Genomic DNA, 14672 nt, shown 5'->3' on the forward strand with positions numbered 1-14672 from the left:
TTGTTGTGACAGGACAAGGAGTAATGCATTTAAACTAAAGAAGAATAGATTTAGAGTGGGTATAAGGAAGAAATTTTTTACAGTGAGGGTGGTCAAGCACTGGAACAGGTTGCTCAGAGAGGTAGTGGAGGCCCCATCCCTAGAAACACTCAAGGTCAGGTTGGACGGGGCTCTGAGCGACCTGATCTGGTTAAAGCTGTCCCTGCTCACTGCAGGGGGGTTGGGCTAGATACCCTCTAAAGGTCCCTTCCAACCCAAAGCATTCTATGATTCTATGGTTCTATGACTCAGTGATTATTATCTAGCTTGTTTTTAGCATTGGCTTTACTCTGGGCAATGGAGTGGTGCTTATAATAACGTTGATCCATTTCTGTAACAAGTAGATAATAATAACTAGTTATTATTCTGTGTAGACTGAATGATCTATGACCCTGGAATAAAAATGAAATGAAGAGGAATGTATTTGGTTTATGTGGCAAGGTTTTGGTAGCACCGGGGCTGTAGGGTGGCCTTTGTGAGAAGAAACCAGGGGCTGCCGCCATGTCAGACAGAGCCAGTTTCAACTAGCTCCACAACAGACGCACCTCTGCCCTAAACTGAGGCCATCAGTGAAGCTGGTGGCACCTCTGTGATAACATATTTAAGAAAGGGTAAAAACACTGCACAGCAGTTGCACGAGAGAGGGGTGAGGGAAACAGCCGTGCAGACACCAAGGTCAGTGAAGAAGGAGGGGGAGGAGGTGCTCCAGGTGCCAGAGCAGAGATTCCCCTGCAGCCCGTGGAAAAGATCATGGTGAAGCATGTCATTCCCCTGCAGCCTATGGAGCACCATGGTGGAGCAGACACCCATGCTGCAGGCCATGGAACCACCATTGGTCACTGTTCGCTTAAGAAATGCAGCCTTGTGAACCATGTAGAACCAGTTTTAGAGGTGGCAAAGGGAACAAAGGACAGGTATCCCACATGTATAAAACATATAACATGGATTTACAACCAGTGAAGAAAAAGAAATACACAATGTTAGCATATATAAAAATTGCACCCAGTGCATTCAAGCTTGAGGAGGAAAGAAAAACCAGCATCAAAGTCACTCTTATCCTGGAAAAAAACTCAGGACACAGGTGACTCCCCTTGCTTACATCTGTGTGCTGCTACTGAGAAGAAGCTTTTGCCTTTTTGCTACAAGAATCTGTGCAAAATCCACCTGGTTGTGAGGGAAGTTGTCAAACATGGGCAGGTGATTGCTGGAGGGGGTTTCATCTTCCATGCCATGTCCCTCTGCATGTGCAACCTGATGCTTTCAGTCCCTCTGAGTGTAGTGATGGAAGCTAAAAGGAGTAGCAGAGTGCAGCTGCAGTCTTCACCACGTTCACACTGAGCTGCATTGCTCTTCTCCATCCCTCAGTCCTCTGCTGTAGCTTTGCTCTGGGTGTGGGATGCTTTTTTAGCCTAGCAGCCTACTGACAGGACAAGAGGCAATGAGCACAAGCTGAAACACAGGAGGCTTCATCTGAACATAAGAAATATAGAAGAAACACTTCCAAAGACTGATTCATCTCATTCTAATGGAGATGACTTGGGTTAGATGAAATGCTTTCTTGAGATCTTTCCTTTACCATAAGGGAGTCAGACAAGAAACTCAGGCTTAGATATCTGTGTTTAGTAGTCTAAATTTAGGGATGAAATACACCCTACATCTCTTTGTTTATAGGCATGTGGGATCTGGATTTGTTAGTCATTGGGAGAGTGAGCATGGCATCCATCAGACCCACTGTGTACATGAGCAAGAAGGCCCCAGAGAGGCTAAGCTGCTGAAGAGACACAACTTTTCAACTACCATGAGACTGACTTCCTTCCCTAAATAGTGGGATTCATGTTTTTTAGCTTGAAAGAGAATAAAAATTAGACAGTGATGAAAGCAGTGAATGGGTCTTTGCAGGGACTCTTTCTATTCCAGGATGATTTGAACTAGGGCTATGTATATAGTGATAAACTAAGTAGTCCCCAGATGTGTTCCCCAACTAAGGCCAGCTGGCATGGTCCAGTCAGATCCATACACCTAATGGGGGACTGTTCCTCATTGTGATATTTGTCATGTTGTTTATTTCCTATATTGTTATCTTAATCAAGATAAGAGGATGTGTTAGTGAAGGGAAACACTGGGGTTTTTTGCCCCAGTGTTTTTTTTTTCCTTGTTGTTTCTTTCATTCCTGTTCTCCTTGTCTTTGTTGGACAATCCACTCCTTGTGCTTGTCTGTGTTTCATTGCCTCCTCAGGAATAGTTGTGCTTCTGTTTTTCTCCTGTTCTGACCTACATTTCATAAAAAAGTGTATTCCAAACCAGAAGCACTATTCCTCTTCCTCTGTCTCACCAGTTGGCAATGTCTTTTGAGAAAGAGTGGATTTTTCCATCCAGAGAAGGTAAGCAAATGGTCAGATCAATGATTATATGGAGAATTAGAAAAAATCATACTTCTTTTTCTCTACTGGGACCAGCATAATATATTTTAGGTGTTTTGGGAAATATGTGTGTGGTTTATAAAAAATACTGTAATACGTGATGTCTGGACACAGAATTTCTTGCTTGGTTGGGGTTTTATTGAAGCTAAGCTCCCTTTTAGTTATATCATAATTTTCATATTTGTAGAGTCAAAATTAGAAGGTGCCAGTAATTCATGCAGAATCAGCCTGTGTTATTGGTTCATCCTAACCAGTAAGGCAGAATATATTGATAGTATAGATTAAAGTAAACAGTAATTCAAAAGATAAATTATGTACAAGAATTTCTTCAAGGCAGTTATACAATGTTACATTTAAAATGCTTATCAGTTAGGCTATGAATTAGACTAACAGGAAGGTGTTAGAGGAGAAATGCCTGAGGAATGAGTGATTAGATGGGTTTTTCCATTATCAAAGGTGATGAAATCAACTGCAAACAATAAAAAAATTATAGCCATTAGCCTTTTGTAGCTTAAGCTGTATTAGTGGTAAGATGCTTTAAGAGGAATTCTGAATGCTTGATCATGCATAGGTTCCCCTTTGCTGCTTTCTCATGATATTTACAAGAATTTTGTCAATTAATCTGTGATAAGATGGGTAAGATTTCTTCCTTCAAATGCTGGCCACCATTAGTGATCTTTATGTCACTCTTTACAGAATTATCATGTATAGGGCATTCTGAGAGTCCTCCAGTGAATACATCTAAATATGGATAATCATGTAAGCTTATATAGCCAGTGAAGGCAGTTGGAGAAATGTAGAATTCTATTTTAAAATGGGCTTAATTGTTCCCTGTAAGTGACTCTGACCATCTGTTGACTGCTTAGGGAATGTAGGACTATTACCTAGGATGTGGAATCTATATTTTGCCATTCGAGAAGGGCACAGACCTACCATTAATCCTATGGTATACTTACCAGCTATGTCCGGTTTTCCTGGGTATTCTGAGACACGTAAAATGGTGTGAACAATGCCATTAAGTGTGCTTTGGCTCCTGAAAGTCTTGTCTTGTGTTTCAGGTCAAATAAATCTATTTACTTTTCCCAGATTACTGTATATCAACTTGTCTTCTGCTAATCATTTGTAAAGCATGTGTAACTGAGGAACTAAAGGATTGGATTCACCTCTTTAAATCTATCCATATACAAGATTGGCCTTGGAACAGGTGAACTGGACTCCCTCTGCAATCAATGGAGAGAGATGTGTGTTAAAGAGATGCTGTCATTGCTGGACCATAATGTGGGGTGGGACTTACCTCAGCTAGTTTTTATCATTTATAGTGTACACATCTCAGGGAGCTGACTTGACTGCTTTCACAGTTAAAGAAAGAGATATTTAATACCATTTATCTGACTGATTTAAGATTACAAACTCATGTTAAGAAGAACTGTGCCTAAGAAACACACATTTCTTCCAAGCAAATAGATTAATGCCATCCTGGTTCTCATGAAGGCAATGGTGAGAAGAATATGCAACACCTTAGGAAAAGTCTAGATACTCTAGGCAGTCCTAAAATGCTATTTATCTTTACAGACTGGGTGTACTGGGAACTAACTGTTAGAGGTAGAGAACAGTCTGCATTTGCTTCTTAGTATCTTAATCTCTCTCCTGTGGAAGTACATTCAGTGCCTGTGTTTTGGGTTTTTTTCTTTGTCAGAATGGAGACGGGGTACTAGCGTAGTTGTTACAGAACTCAACCTGTTTCTACTCTTATGTATTTAAAAGTAAGTATGAATTCAAAGTCATTGCCTAATGATTAGTATCTTCCCAAGATAAGGGTAGGTGTAAAGACTGGAATTTCAATCCCAAATATCTGATTGATTGCATTTAAAAACAGATTGATCATTTTTTAAATACCTAACTTAAGGCTGAAAAAGAGATGACTAGAAATCCTCATAATGTGTGAGGTTGAGCTGTTGCCAGCCTTTGATTACAGGTGCATAAATGGAATTCCAAATTTCCCTCTGCTACGTAAATAACTAGTCCGAACATTTTAATGCCAGTAGAAAAAAAATTGAGCACTATCTCACCAAATTGAGTGAAATGAGTTTCCCTTCTTTGGGACCAGGTCACAGGATAAATGAAGCAGATGGGTCAGGAGAAGAGAATGGGGACATACTGCCATATGCAGGTGGAGAGTCTGATGAATCACAGGGTCCTTGGAAAGTTGTTCAGTGTTATACAACTGAACATAACACCTTGACCTTCTTCCTGTTTCATGTTTCATGACTTTTCACCAGCAAGACAGCCAATTTGCAGAATACCACATATAATAACAGCTGCCTTTTACGTGCAAGTCAGTGTGAAGTGCAAACTCATAGGATGGGTTTTATGCTTAGGGCATGAGTCTGAACAAATCTGTTTCATTTATGGTTAGAAAAAATATTGTTTCTACCAGTTTTTATCAGTGCCATGGCTGTGTGCCCAGGATGGTTTACAATGCAAAAAAAAAACCCTGGAGCAAACCCAAAATATACCTGCCCTGTCCTGCCCTTGTCTCCAATTCCTTCTGCTCTCAGAGATGGATTACAACCTGGATTATGAAGGGTGTCGTGGTTTAGCCCCAGCCAGCAACTAAGCACCACGCAGCCGCTCGCTCACTCCCCCTACCCCGATGGGATGGGGGAGAGAATTGGAGGAGTAAGAGTGAGAAACACTCCTGGGCTGAGATAAGAACAGTTTAATAATTGAAATAAAGTAAAATAGTAATGCTAATAGTAACAGTATAATAATGATAATAATAATAATGATACACGAAGCAAGTGATGCACAATGCAATTGCTCACCACCCGCCGACCGATACCCAGACAGTTCCCGAGCAGCGATCGCTGCTCCCTGGCCAACCCCCCCCAGTTTATATACTGAGCATGACGTCATATGGTATGGAATAGCCCTTTGGTCAGTTTGGATCAACTATTCTGGCTGTGCCCCCTCCCAGTTTCTTGTGCGCCTGGCAGAGCATGGGAAGCTGAAAAAGTCCTTGACTAGCATAAGCAGTACTCAGCAACAACTACAAACATCAGCCTGTTATCAACATTCTTCTCCTACTAAATCCAAAACACAGCACTATGCCTGCTGTTAGGAAGAAAATTAACTCTATCCCAGCCGAAACCAGGACAAGGGGAAATTCAAACTGTAACTGTTACCACTGTAACAGTGGTAGTTTGTGACCAAGGAATGATCTGACATGGTGGGCAAGAAAGCCCAACGGCAGAAGGGGTTAAACTGGCTGGAAGCAGGGATGCCAGGGACAGAACAGACTCCATGCAAGGAGTGAAGTTTCCCTTGGTGATGAGATAAGAAACAACCACAGCATTGTCTTGTAGCCATCCTGGAATGCTAGGGCTCAGGGGACCAAGCTCAAGGGCCATCTTTGGGCAGCAGAGCTGGGGCTAAGGTGCCCCATGCAACTGCTCTTTGTGTCGGTGCTTGGTGCAAGTGGATATGAAGAATCAGTTTGTGACACATCTTTGCAGACTCCTTGTAGAACTGCTTATGATGGTAGAACTCTGTCCAATGCATTGTTCATTAATTTTTTTTAATATATATATTTAAACACAAACATGCTTAAAAAGTGGTACCATAAAAATTCCCCAACAATAGTCACAGTTTAAACTGTTCTGGTGGTACTGGTCCTCTGGAGTCATACTGTAGTCAGTGCAGAAAAAACGTACTTTAGGGGTATGAATCATTTGATCAGCTTTTGTGTATACCTGGAGATAGAATGAATTCTGCAGGTTTCTTTTGTCTTTGAAATAGAGGAAAGTGTGAAGCAGAAGAGTTTTTAAATGGTCAAATAAAATATTGAAATTACTTCCAGACTAGACAAAACTTTTTTGGGTTGCTATTATTATCATCATCATTTTATCATCATCATTATCATCATTAAAGTTTTGTTGAAAATGCAAAGTACAATATAATTTATAACAAAATAGCAAGAAAATAGTAATAATTATTTTTATTCTTTTATTCAGACACCAAATTGAAAATTCCTATAAACAAATAATGTTATTCATAAATAATGAGATTTTGAATACCTTCACGCCCAAAATTTTCAAAAGTGACTTCTGATTTTAAGTGTCTCAGTATGGTGGGGAAGAAACTCCACACAGCACAAACCCCAAATCAAAAATCAGTTATGGAAAACAAGGCTACAGAGGGTGCGATTTTCAGAGGGACTTAAGAGAGCTAAATTTTCCATTACGACCAAAATTTGAAGAGAGGGAGGACTCTAAATCTGCTTATTTCCATTGAACGTTCTCCTTATTTCCACTGAACTCTTAAATTTCAGAAGCCAAAACTGATGGCTGGATTCAGTGGCATCAAACTTCAGCCTGCTGCTTTTATTACTGGTTTGTTTGCAATACAAATTACTCTGAAAGCACTCCTAGGATTTTCAAGGGAATCTAAGAGATTTGATAACTACATCCCACTGGTTTGGGGAATCCTGTTTCATTTTAAAAAAAAAAAAATCACATTAATCTGCAGGTCCACAACCCATGAAGCAATCCAGCAATAACACTTTAATACATGCTTCAATTAATCCCTGGTGCTGTTCTGGTATATGTGGTCAGTGAGGGGAACTGGACACCTTACTGATCCCTACCTTTTCTGTTGATCACTACTTTCCTGATGAGCAATATTGCTTTTACTGAGGGGTGGGGAGGGAGGACTGCTTTCCATAGCAGACACTGTTCTACTTCATTTTTGATATCTGAGGTGTTTTTAAAAAGTCCCAATGAACTGGGTACCCATTTCAACTGGAAACAAGGTGTCTAAACGCCCTTTGTAAAAAGAGAATGTCAGCAAAAACTACTGATTTGGTTGCCATCCTTAAGTCTTCCAGGAAGAAGATAGCCATTCATGCCTGATCTGCCTAAGAAGACATGGCTGTACTTAATTTACTGACATGATTTGTCATTGGAGAAGGTGGAATCTGTGGAGAACTTCAGTCAAAATATTATCAAAGGTTTCGATGGAGAAAGCATCCAAATTTCAGGGACAATGAGCATGTAACTCCAATGGAACATTTCAGACAGAATGTCAAAATACCTTTTTTCACCTCAGTCTTGTGCAAAAGGGGGATTCAAATCACTTAAAGGCAGATAACTAAGAACTAAGATTTCATCACCTAACTTTGGGGCTCTGCCTATAATTAGTAGAGAAAAAATGAACACCTCTAGACAATGACTTCTTCTACCTGTTTTGATTATCAACCAAAGCAAGGGATGAAATGCTTTCTGGAGTTGCCTATGCCTTGCTATTGAACGTAAAAGGAACCTACACGCATAGCTCAGAAACTGAAAAAGGTGTATGTCCAAAAATAAGTTAATCCTTCCCCATCTTGAGATGACCATCTTCTAAGATATTTATAGCTATGTAGGTAGTTTCCATGGTTTCTGCACTATAATGGAAATTAAGAATGCAAATCCCATTGGAGGTTTTGGAAACCTTGACTTAGCACACAGGCCACATATATGGATTCTTAAACTGACTTTCACATCTACCCCACAGTTTACTGGAAGATGTGTGTAGCTAGCATGAAAACACAATACTTGAGACATCTCCAACAGAGAGATCTTCATCTGTTCTCCACTTAGAGTCTGTGCAGAGAAATAAGTAATTCTAGGAGATCACATTTCTCATCAAATGTGATTGTCTATCTTAGGTTGAGATTAACTGTACTGTAGGATTGCCTGTATTTCTTCATTAACTTTAAAGGGAACTGGAGACATTGCTTTTAGTGACTTTTTGTTACTATTTCTGATTGTTTTATAGCCATTTGTAGAGTTTTTTATTTATTTCTCTGCATAAACTTTTGATTGCAGGAGTATAGCTATCACTGCAAAAGTTGATGTGCTCACACAAAAATGTATGGTATTGCTGTAAAAAGCTACTGTACTGGGTTTACATGGCAATGTTTTGGTAGCAGGGAGGCTGCAGGGGTGATCTCTGTGAGAAAAGACCAGGGGCTGCCCCTGTGCCGGGTAGAGCCAGTTCCAGCTGCCTCCAAAATGGACCCAGCACTGTCCAAGGCTGGGCCAATCAGCAATGCTGGGGGCACTTCTGTAATGAGATATTAAATAAAGGACAAAAAATTCTGGACCAAGGGAGGAGGAGGAAACAAAAGGCGTGAGAAACAGCAGAGAACAGCAAGGTCAGTGAAGCAAGAAGGGGAGGAGGTGCTCCAGGTGACAGAGCAGATTCCCCTGCAGCCTATGGAAGAGACCACAGTGGGGCAGATGATACCCACTGCAGCCCATGAAGGAGCTGTGCTAGAGAAGATAGATATTCCCTGAGGGAACTGCAGCCCATGGAGAGCCCATGCTGGAGGAGATTTTCCTGACAGGAACAGCATCCTGTGGAGAGGAGCCCATGCTGAAGCAGATTTTTTTCCTGAGGGACTGCAGCCCGTCGGGCAAGCCCACAACAGAACTGGGGAAAAGTGTGAGAGAGAAGGAGCATCAAAGAGAAATTTCTATGTTCTGGCCACAGCCCCTCCCAAACCCCCATTCCTTCTGCCCTGTTCGGGGTGGAGATACAGGAGTCTGGAGTGAAGAAGTGAGGTTAACCATGGGAAAGGTGTTGTTTTAATGTTTGTCTTTGTTTATCACTACCCAAATCTATTTTAATTGGCAATAATTTAAATTAACTTTCTCCAGTCAAGTTTGTTTTGCCTGTGACAGTAATTGGTAGGTAATCTCCCTGTCTTTATCTTGACCCACAAGTTTTCTCATGCTATTTTCTTCCTCTGTCCTGTCAAGAAGGGGGAGTGAGTGAAGAGCTGGGTGGCAGTTTGGCCCTTAGCCAAGCTTAGCCCACCACACTGTACTGGTTTTGTCTGGGATACAGTTAATTTTCTTCATTGCAGCTGGTACATTGCCATGTTTTGGATTTGAGATTAAAACAGTGTTGATAACTGATGTTTTAGCTATTGCTGAGCAGTTCTTACACAGTGTCAAGGTCTTTTCTGCTTCTCACACTGCCTCTGCAGTGAGTAGGCGGGAGTTGCATAAGAAGTTGGGAAGGGCCACAGCTGGGACAGCTGACCCCAACTGACCAAAGGGATATTCCATGACTTCATGCTCCGCAATAAAAGCTGGGGTTTCCCCAGAAGGAGGAACTGGGGACAGTTGGAGTTACTGTGTTTTGTCTTCCTAAGTAACCTTTACATGTGATGAAGCTCTGCTTTCCTGGAGATGGGTAAACATCTGCCTGCCGATTGGAAGTAGTGAATGGATTCCTTATTTTGCTCTGCATGTATGCACAGCTTTTGCTTTATCTGTTAAACTGTCTTTATCTCAACCCATGAGTTTTCTCACTTTTACCTTTCTGATTCTCTCCCCCATCACACTGAGAAAGGAGTGAGCGAGGAGCTGTGTGGTGCTTGGCTGCCTACCAGGGTTATCCCACATCACACAGCTATGTATGTATGTAACTTGCAGCTATAGAATTTTAGATAGTATCTAGGTATCAATTAAAAATATAGCTATGACAAAGGTGTTGCTTAGTCTATGGAGTAATATTTTTGTTTTCATATACATTTCTCCACCTTTTGACCTGTCTTAAACTAGCTATATTGTTATCTGAACTTATGATGAGAAGTAGCTTTTTTTCTTAAACTAGAAATAGTTTTTTAAAAAAGAAATGGCTGCTTTACAGACAATGCAGGAGAGCATAATCTCATTCACATTTAGATATCTGTGCTATAAAATCCATCTAAATGCTTTTTATAATCAATGGAGACAAAGTGCTATTTCTGAGATTAAAGCCATCTCTTGGAGACTGAAAAGAGAAACCATGCTACTATCTTAAATGTATACACATCTTAGATGTGTGCATCTAATAGCTGTCCTCACCCTCAGATTCTTTGCTCTTTGTGAAGAGCTGGGCATACACATGATCAGAGCAATTATCTGGTGAGACAGACTGACTGTAGCATTGTATTGAAAAGCTACCCAAAACTGACTTGGCTGAGCTCAGCTTGGAAAATTAGCATTTATGCCTGTGTCCATACCACCAGGATACTCACAATCAATGTTAAATTCATTAGATGTAGCTAAAATAAATTGTAAAGATGTATCTACACGTTACAGAAAACAGTAGAAGCAAAGCATATTTGTATAAGCATTATAATGGAACAAAACCAGAAATGCCAGTGTTTACATGTGAGATACAAGACTGTATAAAAAATATGTCTGAGGGCCATTGGCCTTACCATTTCAAAGGGAATGGAATTTAAAGTTTCTAGTCCTGAACATTTTCTAGTCAGGTGTAGGTACTTGATAGGGACTCTGAACTTCGGCACTGGAACAAGTTTCATCCCACCTAATTTAAGACATCTACAACATAAACACAACTGGGCTAGACGCAGTAGGTTTCCTTTGTAGTCATCAAAGAGAAGTAGGTCCATTTTTGGTATAATTTTTTTGTGTTACTTGAGATGTAAATTATGAGATTAATGATTATTAGAAATAATGACTTATCTCCAGTTTTCTTTTGATGGAGGGTGTTTGCGTGGTCCACTCCTGATTTTTGACTTTGGAGATTTCAAGTATGCATGAATCAGATGTCGCAAAAGATGAGTAGCTCACCCTGAGCAGGATGTGATGCATGCATAGATGTAAATTGTGTTTTGGGATCAAAAGTTCTTTGCTCAATGGACAGTGTATTGGGTTTGCATGACAAGGTTTTGGTAGCAGGGGGCTACAGGGGTTGTTTCTGTAAGAAGCTGCTAGAAGCTTCCCCTATGTCTAGCTCCAAGATGGACCCGCCGCTGGCCAAGGCCAAGCCAATCAGCAACGGTGGTAGTGCCTCTGTGATAACATGTTTAAGAAGAGGGGAAAAAGCCCTGCACAATTGCAGCTGGAGACAAGAGTGAGAATATGTGAGAGGAACAATTCTGCAGACACCAAGGTCAGTGAAGAAGGAGGGAGAGCAGGTGCTCCAGGCACTGGAGCAGAGATTCCCCTGCAGCCAGTGCTGAAGACCATGGTGAGGCAGGCTGCCCCCCAGCAGCCCATGGAGGTTAACAGTGGAGCAGATATCCACCTGCAGCCCATGGAGGACCCCATGCTGGAGCAGGTGGATGCCCGAAGGAGGCTGTGACCCTGTGGGAAGCCTGCACTGGAGCAGGTTTGCTGGCAGGAATTGTGACCCTGCAGGGAACCCACACTGGAGTATTCTTTTCCTGAAGGACTGCACCCCATGGAAAGGACCCATGCTGGAGGAGTTTATGGAGGACTGTCTCCCGTGGGAGGGACCCCACACTGGAGCAGGGGAAGAGTGTGAGGAGTCCTCCCTCTGAGGATGAAGGAGCAGCAGATACAACGTGTGATGAACTGAATGCAACCCCCATTCCCTGTCACCCTGCGCTGCTTGGGGCGGGGAGGAGGTGGAGCAATCAGAGTAAAGTTAGGCCCAGGAAGAAGGGAGGGGTAGGGGGAAGGCGTTTTAGGATTTCGTTTTTATTTTCTCATTATCCTACTGTGATTTGATTGGTAATAAAATAAACTGATTTCCCCAACTCGAGTCTGTTTTGCCCATGATGATATTTGGTGAATTATCTCTCCTTGTCCTTATCTTGACCCACAAGCCTTTCGTTATATTTTCTCTCCCCTGTCCACAGGGTTACAACAACTCCATGCAATGCTACAGGCTTGGGGAAGAGTGGCCAGAAAGCTGCCTGGCTGAAAAGGACCTGGGGATGTTGGTCAACAGCTGGCTGAATATGAGCCAGCAGTGTGCCCAGGTGGCCAAGAAGACCAACAGCATCCTGGCTTGTATCAGGAATCGTGTGGCCAGCAGGAGCAAGGAGGTGATTGTCCCCCTGTACTTGGCACTGGTGAAACCGCACCTGGAATACTGTGTCCAGTTTTGGCCTCTCCATACAAGAAATCATTGAGGTGCTGGAACGTGTTCAGAGAAGGGCAACAAAGCTGGTGAAGGGTTTAGAGAGCAAGTCTAGTGAGGAGTGGCTGAGGGAACTGTGGTTGTTTAGTCTGGAGAAGAGGAGGCTGAGGGGTGACCTTATTGCTCTCTACAACTACCTGAAAGGAGGTTGTAGTGAGGTGGGTGTTGGTCTCTTCTCCCAAGTAGATAGTGATAGGATGAGAGGAAATGGCCTCAAATTGCATCAGGGGAGGTTTGGATTGCATATTAGGAGAAATTTCTTTACTGAAAGAATGATCAGTCATTGGAACAGGCTTCCCAGAGAGGTGGTGGAGTCAGGATCCCTGGAGGTGTTCAAAAAATGTGTAGATGTAGCACTTTGGGACATGGTTTAGTAGGCATGGTGGTGTTGGGTTGATGGTTGGACTGATGATCTTAGAGGTCTTTTCCAACCCTAATGATTCTATTCTAGTTTTACTTTCATTAAAAATAATCCAGCCACCAAGTCAGAAAACATGAAATTAATTATTGCACTACCCTTAACTGGTTTAGTGGTGGACTTTGTAGTGTTAGGATAATGGTTGGACTGGATGATCTTAAAGGTCTTTTCCAACCTAAGCGATTCTATGATTCCAGCTGAGGAGGGGTGGACAGAGGGGCTTTGGTGGGCATCTGGCATCCAGCCATGGTCAACCCACCATAGACAGGAACAGAAACATTTTAAGGGTGGCATCAATCTTAAGATGTGGTGAATCACCTTTTCAAGGTGCTGGTCCATGTTTACTGATAGGAGTGGGAGCCTGGATGACTAGCTTAGATGTTGAGAACTGACTTCTAGATGACTAAGAACAGTTGAGTTGAATATAGTCTCTGAAGGGTGAAGAAGCTGAATTGAAATTTTGAATTCAAATTGTCTCTGACAAAACTTCATATACAGAGTGTTTGCTACATCACTGATGTGCTTGAAATCTGTGGAGAAAAAAATGATTTCCCAAGTAGCTCCCAGTTTTACATACTACCCCTCAAGACTATCTTACATGAAGAAAGTGTCCTTTTGCTTCAGAAGTACTTTCCTCATGTCTTGCTTGATGTCATTGTTCCTTAGGCTATAGAAGACACCGTTCAGAACTGGGGTAACCACAGATTAAAAGACAGAGACAGTCTTGTTGAAATCAAAAGTGTGGTTGGCCTTGGTGTGAATGTACATGAAGATGTAGTCCTGTAGAAGATGGTGACAATAGTCAGGTGGGAGGCACAGGTACAGAAGGCTTTACTGCATCCTTCAGCTGTGGGTATGTGCAAGATGGTGGCCACAACGAAGATGTAGGAGATCATGGTGAGTATGAAGGAGCTCATTAGTACTATTGTGCCCACCACAAAGTTGATGACTTCTATTTCAAAGATGTCTTGGCACAAGAGCTCCAGCAAAGGTGGTGAGTCACAGAAGAAGTTGTTGATTATGTTGAAACCACAGAAAGGCAGGCAGAAGATGAAGGCAGTGGGAATGGCAGGTGCAAGGAAGCCACCCAACCAACACCCCAGAGCAAGCCATAAACAACCGCTGCGATCCATAATGGTGGTGTAATGCAATGGATTTCAAATTGCCAGGTAGCGATCATAGGCCATGCTAGTCAGTAGAAAGCATTCAGCTGAGCCAAGGAAGAAGATATACAACTGTGTGAAACAGCCAGTGATCAAAAAAATATGTAGATGTGGCACTTTGGGACATGGTTTAGTAGGCATGGAAAAGACCTTTAAGATCATCCAGTCCAACCGTTAACCTAATGTGTGAAACAGCCAGTCACAGGTCTGTGACTGAATAGCAATGTTAGCTAGAATCTTGGGCACTGTCGCAGTAGTAGTCTAGGAAGGAGATATTGCTGATTAAAAAATACGTTGGAGTATGAAGGCGGTAGTCCATGCCAATGACCAAGATGATGGCCACATTCTCTGTGAAGGTCAATGCGTACATCAGAAGGAAGGTAGCAAAGAGAACCTGCTCAACTTCCCTGATATTGGGAAATCCTAGGATGATGAATTCAGTTACCAAATTCCTGTTGTGATAAACCATGTCATAGAGGGAATAGGGAAATGGAGATACAGTGAAGGAATGCTATTCAGAATGATCTGAAGGGAAGAAAAAAGGGAAAAGGAGGGGTAATTTTTACCACCTGTCACAGTGAACCATCCAATTTCTAGATCAGTCTCAAGGGTAACCCACTTTTTTCCACTGCCAATACCAAGACTGGACAACGCTGTTTTATACACCTAAGATAAGATACA

The 14672-nt window shown here is 42.0% G+C and overlaps 1 pseudogene; it reads right to left on the bottom strand.

Annotated features, from left to right (window-relative positions):
• Window positions 1–14460, bottom strand: part of LOC142595306 (olfactory receptor 6F1-like) — a 53930-nt pseudogene extending 39470 nt beyond the window's left edge.
• Window positions 14461–14672: the final 212 nt, after the last annotated feature.

This window comes from Pelecanus crispus, chromosome 18, assembly GCF_030463565.1.
Source record: "Pelecanus crispus isolate bPelCri1 chromosome 18, bPelCri1.pri, whole genome shotgun sequence".
NCBI lineage: Eukaryota > Metazoa > Chordata > Aves > Pelecaniformes > Pelecanidae > Pelecanus > Pelecanus crispus.